A 7,439-nucleotide genomic window follows, 5' to 3' on the forward strand; every position below is an offset into this window, starting at 1 on the left:
ATGAGAGGGACAGAGGAAGCCAACAGACATGCCAATCAAGGTCTGACTCCTCCCCACACTCCCAGTGAGTGAGTTTGTACTGGCCATGGAGCGATTAGCCGAGGCCATTTGCCAGGATTCAGGCATTAAAGGTTTCAGAACAGGCCAGGAAGAGCATGAAATCAATTTATTTGCAGAAGTTGTTCTGATATATCAGACAGACCCGACACACTCATTGCCCAAGTTGTGCTCCACCCTGGAGGACTATGGGGAGATCTCTGGGTATAAGTTCTTTTGGGATATGTGCAAAATCATGTCACTTAGGAAGGGGGATTAGAGCCAATGTCAAGAAAATAGTCAACAAATGTGGCGGCAAAATGGGATCAAATATCTAGGAGTTAGAATAAATAACAACGAGTAATTTAGACCAGCTGAATTATTCTCCCCTTGCTTGGGGAAATTGAGGAGGATTTAAATGGTTGGATGTCCCTACCCATTACACTAGGGGTGTCACAGAGAGGGGAGGTGTCACAGAGGGGGGAGATGATGTCACAGAGGGGGTGATGATGTCACTGCATGGGGCAGCCATAGCTGAGTCGTGCCATGGCACAGCAACACGAGAAAGATGCATCTCCTGGAAGGGGATTCTGGCCCGCATGTCGGAGTAGGACGCTGTCTCATCCCAGGGACCCTCTGATCAACAGAGTTGTGTTTGGAAGCACCCTGCACCCATGGGTGAGATAAAGAGCCTGTTACAGGCTCCCCTACTGGGACAGAGACTCCTCTGGCACCATCCTTTACCCAGTGTGGGCGGAGAGAATGGAGGCTACATTTAATCCCCTCTCCCCATCCTGAGTGCAGGGCACTTTATGAGGCAGCTGGAGGGGACTGGGGAGGGGAGAACAATGGCATGTGAGGGAATACAGGGATGGGGTCTGTAGGAGTGGAGGGGAGAACAAAGGAACGGGGTAGCACCACAGGCTAATGTCAAGGGAGATTGGATCAGAGATAGGGGACATAGGGTTGAGCTGGGGAGATGGGGTGCGAGGGGACGGAAAGGACTGGGGAAACCATGGGGGTGGTGTTGGGTGGGGGGAGAGTGTGGTAGAGGAATCGGGGCAGGGGAGAGTGTGAGGTGTCTGAGGGAGAAGAGAAGTTGCGAGGGGGATGGAAGGCAGACCTTTCAACAGAAATGGGACAGAGCTCCCCCTCCACCTGGAATGGGATCTGTCCACTGAGAGACACGACCGCTCCTCCACCCGCCACGCCCCCCCCCCCCCCCGTGGTTACAAGATCCCTTCCACCCTTGCATACACCCCCACACACCCCCAACCGGGATAGGATTCTTTCCCCCAGTGGACCTGGATGAAGGTGCTAGAAAGTGTTTCTGCTGCGGCGGACCCAACAGAGTTGAGCGGTGAAGAGTGGGGCTCTCTCCGCACCACCTGCTCCCTCAGGCAACGAGGTCTCACTTGCATCATGGAAGATCACGGTGTTGCTGAGCTTCTGGGAATGTGGAGGGCTTCTGCTAAACCCGTGGTAGGGTTCAGAGTGGTTCATCTCCCCGGGACGTGCTGAAGGTCAAGGATGACCCGATCCTCTCATGGAGGGAGGGTTGTAAATAAGGTGAACGGCTGCGGAACTGGCCTCAGTCTGAGGAGAGTGATCAAAGAGGGACCTGGGGTGGCAATATTTCTACTGAGAGGCTGGAAAGAACCACCAGAGGATCAATTCTGACATTTTGGAGACCCTTGGAAGGGAGGTAGAGGGAGGGGTAGAGACTAACTCGGACAACAAGGCTGGGCTGGGATAAATGACCTGTTGTGTACCCTCTGGGTGTGTAAATGCTGCTGCTTCTGCCCCAGAGGACATGGCAATAAGGCCACAACAGAGGTGGCCACAACGTGTCATGGACCCAACGTCCCCAAGGTGGTGTCCTGCACAGATGTTAAAATCATCGACAATGGATCTTTCGGTGTGGTGTACCAGACAAGGCTGGTGGACTCCGGAGAGCTGATTGCCATCAAGAAGATCTTGCAAGACAAGAGATTCAAGGTGAGGGGGAGGAGCAGTTGTGTGGAAATGAAAAACCCTGATATTTAAATTTAGGGTCTACAGCACGTTCACAAGCCCTTGCGACACATGAGCCCGTTTCACACAATTACACCCAATTGACAAACAACACCCCAAACACATTTTTGAAGGGGGGTGGAAAGAGGAGCATCTGACAGAGACCAAAGCAGCCATGGGGTTTGGAAACAGAGAAAGTCACACAAACCCACAACAGCAGCCCCCCTCCCCACACACAACCCCCCACCCCACACACACACACACACACACACACACACACACACACACACACACACACACACACACACACACACACACACACACACACACACTCACCTGGCAAATATCAAAGATTTTCTGCAAATTCATTGTTTAGTAGAAGCTGGGAAAACAATCATAAAAACTGAAATGATACTTCATTGAACCCCCTGACGAGTCCCCACTCCAGCGACACGAAAAGTCCCCCCCACTGACTCTCGAAAAGTCCCCCACTTCGGCCTCCCTTGGAGTTCCCCACCTCTGACCTCTTGACAAATCTCCTCCCCGCCTCCTCCCTCAACTTGGACAAGGTTCCCCTCAGGGCCCCGACCCATCGCCCAGCCTTGCTGATGTTCTTCTCTCGCCATAGAACCGCAAACTGCAGATCGTGCGAAAGTTGGATCACACCATCATTGTCCCTCTTCTCAACTTCTCCTCTGTAGTCAAGGTAAGATCCACCTGCACCCACCCCACCCTCACTCTGATGCATATCATTTGCTGCTACCTTCCCCATTCCTTCAATCGATCTGTCTCGCTGCAGCCTCTCTTTTGCCTCCATCCTGCCCCTCTGACCAGTGCTGACTCTTTGACGTTGGCTGCCCTGCTCCTCACCCATTAACTCATGACCTCTTGCCATTTCAACTCCAGACAGCAGCAGCCAAGACCACAAGACAAGGTCGCCAAATTCGGCCACTCAGCCCCTCCAGTCTGTTTCCCCAATTCATTTCACGAATGTACTTTCCCCCATAACTCACTTTTGGCACCTTTTGGTGCGCCTCCAAATCAACGCCTGCTCTGAATCGTCCCAACAACTCAGCCTCCACATGTTCGACCCCAGCCAACACCCGGCTGCAAACATTTCTCATCTCTAAACGTCAATGGTTTTTCTCCCCCGGTGAATCCTTGCCTCACGAGGGAGGGCGGTCAGAGCTGCACATTTTGTGCAGTCTCACCAGAAGCCGAATGATGGGGCAGCGGACGGGTCCACTACGGCCTGTTGACGCTCTGCTCGCTGAGCCGTTGGATTCATGCCATGTTGTGTTGAGCAGTGGGGGCATCAGGCCTACAGAGAGCAGGAGGGGCTGGCACTCCTGTTGGGAGAGGCACGGGGTTTTGGAGGGTAAATCCAGCTGACATGTTTGTATTGTGTCCAAGAGGAAGAGCAGGTTTATTTGAATCTGGGTCTGGACTATGTTCCCAAGACGGTTCACTGCATGGTCCAGCACTTCAACAAGGCCAAGCAGCCCATTCCCATGATCTACATCAAGGTGGTTGTGGGTCTGGGTGGTCAAGTTGTCCACTGGGGCAAGCTTGGATGGTGGGGTTGGAGGATATGAAGGAGTTTACTGGCTGAGTCTCGCTGGGGACTGGATATCGATGAAGGGTGCATGAGGGTCTCAATGGGTATTGGTGAGGAGAGAAAGGGTAGTGAGGGGAGAGGGGTGGAGAGGATGATGAGGATGGATGTTGATTGGCAGGGAGGGGCCCTTCACCCACCTCCCCTTACCCTCAGGATATAGACCCGGCCAGTGTGGAGGCAGAGTGGGTCATGTTATATCGTTGTGTTGCCAGATGTTCATGTACCAGCTGTAGCAGAGCATGGCCTACTTCCATCCTCAGGGGGTTTTCCATTGAGACATCAAGCCCAAGAAGATGCTGGTAGATCCCGAGATGGCCTTCTTATTGCTCCTTTATTTCGGCAGGTAGATCCACCCATGTCTGTCCGTTCACCACCTCAACGCGGTCCTGATCCCTCTCCACAACACGGCCTTGTCCCCTCCCCACCAGCTCTCACCCCTCCCCCACCAGCTCTCTCCCCTCCTCCCTCTCCAAACTTGCCCCATCCACAGCTTAATAACTTATTCTAAATAAGATTGTGGGGGCCTTAGATGGAATGAACAGCCAGAAACCTTTCCTAAAGTGTCAGGTGCAAATCTCAGAGAGCATCCGCTTCAGGTGAGGGGAGATTTTTTTTATGCAGAGAGTTGTGAGAGCTTTGAATGCGTCACCAGAGAAAGTGGTAGCGGTTGGTAGAATAGGTACATATAAAAGTCTCTGAGACGAGCATGTGGATGTAAGGGAACAGAATTTTTACATGATAGAGGAATTTGGGGATATGGCGAGAAGGCAGGGTAGGTCGAGTTTGGTCATAAATTAGATCAGCCATGATCGTATTGAATGGCGGAGCAGGCTCGATAGGCCATTTTTGTCCTATTCCTGTTCCCACTTCCTATGTTCCTATGGGTGTGGTACAGGTAAAGGTTGTGGAGAACATTTACAAAGGTCAGTACAGCCTTTATGGGCCAAAGGGCCTGTACTGGGCAGCAATGCTTGATGTTCTAATGGATGCGGAAGCTCTGGGAAGGGGTAAGGGAGGGACTCGCCAGGAAGTCTGCAGATGCTGGGTCCGAGGGCAATGCACAAACATGCTGGGGAAACTCATGGATAGTTTTGTGAGGAGCAGGTCCTGCTTCACGAGTCAAATTGAGTTTTTAGAGGAGGTGTCAAAGGAGATAGATGAAGGTCAAGGTCTGTATGTGCTGCACGAGGATTTTAGTAAGGTGCTTGACAAGATCCCCACGGAGGCCTCATTCAGAATGTCGGGAGGCATGGGATCCATGGAGCCTTGGCTGTGTGGATTCAGAATTGGCTTGTCTGCAGAAAACAGAGGGTAGTAGTAGATGAAACAATGACTAGTGGCGCTCCAAAGGGATCTGCTCTGGGACCCCTGCTCTTTGTGATTTTTATGAATGATGATGGGAGTGGAAGGGTGGGTACGTCAGGGGATGACACAGAGGTAGAGATGTTGTAGACAGTGTAGAAGGTTGTCATAGGTCATCCAGTTTGCAGAGAAGTGACAGATGGAGTTCAATCCTGTAAATCAGATGTACTTAAATAAGCAACTGGTCCAGGTTTATTTCCAGAGTAATTTTCAAGAGCACGAATAACAGTTATTCCAAAGAAGGTTGGAGCCCCATTAAAAGTAGCTTCATATAGACCAATATCTTCATTGAATGCGGATTACAAGAATGTGTGGGCAGAGCACTTGGTTAATGGCAGGATTATGAACAGTGTGCAGGACAGAGAAATATTTAGATCCTGCTCCATATATCACTCAAGGTTGCTGTGCAAATTAAGAGGGAGTTTAAGATGGTGTATTGTGTGCTGGCCTTCAGGAGTCAGGGGATTGAGTTCAAAAACCGAGAGGTATCGTTGCAGATGTATAAAATTCTCGTCAGACCACACTTGGAATATTGTGTGCATTCCTGGGGCGAGAATACCAGAGGACGTCTAATTAAGGTGAGCTGAGGGAAATTTAGGCAAGACGTGAGGGGTACATTTTATTCACACAGAATGTAGTGGGTGGCTGGAATGCATTGTCGGGGTTGTAGCGGAGGCTTGTCCAAAAAAGGCATGAAAAGGATTTTAATATGGACAGGAATTCAAGAAAAATGGAGAGTACTGGTGTGAGGGAGGGGAGGGTTCAGGGGTAGGGGGGATGATGGGGGAAGTGTTGGGACCCTCCAAAGTCATTGAGTTCAGGCCTCAGAGACAGTATCTCTATCACTCGTATTTCTCTTCCCAGGAGAAGGAGCGATCTCAGAGACAAGACACGAGTCCAGAAGAACCTCGCATCCCAGCTGAACAGAGGACGGACAACATCATGATGGCCTGAACCCCTCCCCGTCGTATCCCTCTGGCCCTGCCAACCCCATTCCCTGCCTCTTCCATGTCCCTTCACCCACTTCCCCTCTTCTCCTCTACCCCTCCTCCATCCCAACCCCCTCCCGCTCATCTTCCCCTTCCCCTGCCCTCACACCTATGCCCTAACCCCAGCCCTCCACTCTTCACCTCCCTCTTCCCCTCCGCCCTTCCCTTCCCCTTTCCCCCTCCCCTTCCCCTCCCCCATCCCCTCCCCTAACCCTCCCCCTTCCCCTCCCTTTCTCCTCCTCCCCTTCCCCTCCCCCTTCCCTTTCCCCTTCCTACCCCTAACCTAGGGGAAGGAGGGGGAGGGGAAGGGGGTAGGAGAAAGGGGGTAGTGGAAGGGAGTAAGGGTAGGGGTTGTGGTAAGGGGTGGGGTAGGGGGTAGTGGTAGGGGGTGCGGGGATGGGGAAGGGGTAGGAGGTAGGGTTAGGGGAAGTGGGTAGGTTGTAAGGGATAGGGTAGGGATAGTGGTAGGGGGTGCGGGTATGGGGAAGGGGTAGGGTTAGGGGAAGGGGGTAGGTTGTAAGGGATAGGGTAGGGGGTAGTTGTAGGGGGTGTGGGTATGGGGAAGGTGTAGGAGGTATGGTTAGGAGAAGGGGATAGTTGTAGGGGGTGCGGGTATGGGGAAGGGGTAGGAGGTAGGGTTAGGGGAAGGAGGTAGGTTGTAAGGGATAGGGATAGGGTTTAGTTTAGGGTTGGGGAAGTTGGGTAGAGTTAGGGTTAGTGTTAGGAGACATGGGGTAGGGCTATATCTTGGTTTATGGTTAGGTCTATAGTTCGGGGAAGTGGGCTTGTGTTAGGTATAGGGGAAGGGGGTAGGAGCAGGGGGGTAGAGGAGGAGTGAGGTTTGGGGTTAGGGGATGGTGGGTAGCATTAGGGTTGGGGTTATGGGGTGGCATAGGCGTAGGAATAAAGTTAGGGTTAGTGGATGGGGTGGGGGTAGAGTTAGGGGACGTGGAGTGGTGGTAGGGGATATCGGTAGTGTTAAGGTTAGGTTTAGGATTTTGTTAGGGGTTAGGGTTAGGAGTAGGAGGAAGGGAAGGGGGAGGGGAATGGGGGAGGCGAGCGGGGGACGGGAACTGGGGACTGGAAGGGGGAGGGGATGTGGGAGGAGTACGGGCAGTGGAAAGGGGAGGGAAACGGTGTAGAGGAAAGGGGAGGTGAACGGTGGACGGCATCCCTAGCCCCTCCCCTCCCCTTCCCTTCCCCCGCATTTCCCCTGCCTCTCCTCTCCTCCTTCCAGAAGAAGCTGGGCCTCTTTCCGTCCAGAACCTCCCTGTGGTTTCAGAGCCTCCGTTTCAGGAAGTGCCTTCGACGCTTGCTGCTGGACAGACATCTTGTCTCTTGATTCATTCTGTACCATTGATATTAAATTTAAAAATGATTGGGTTTTTTAAAGCTTGAACTCAAAAGCTGGTCCAGATAGA

The 7,439-nt window shown here is 52.3% G+C and overlaps 1 long non-coding RNA gene across 1 annotated transcript; it reads left to right on the forward strand.

Annotated features, from left to right (window-relative positions):
• The first annotated feature begins 611 nt into the window (after positions 1 to 611).
• On the forward strand, positions 612 to 6,339 carry LOC138745288 (uncharacterized). Its single transcript, XR_011346140.1, has 4 exons — positions 612 to 714; positions 1,845 to 2,034; positions 2,678 to 2,755; positions 5,894 to 6,339. It is a non-coding gene; the product is annotated as an uncharacterized lncRNA (long non-coding RNA).
• Positions 6,340 to 7,439: the final 1,100 nt, after the last annotated feature.

Source organism: Narcine bancroftii, chromosome 11 (assembly GCF_036971445.1).
Source record: "Narcine bancroftii isolate sNarBan1 chromosome 11, sNarBan1.hap1, whole genome shotgun sequence".
In the NCBI taxonomy this organism is placed as follows: Eukaryota; Metazoa; Chordata; class Chondrichthyes; order Torpediniformes; family Narcinidae; genus Narcine; species Narcine bancroftii.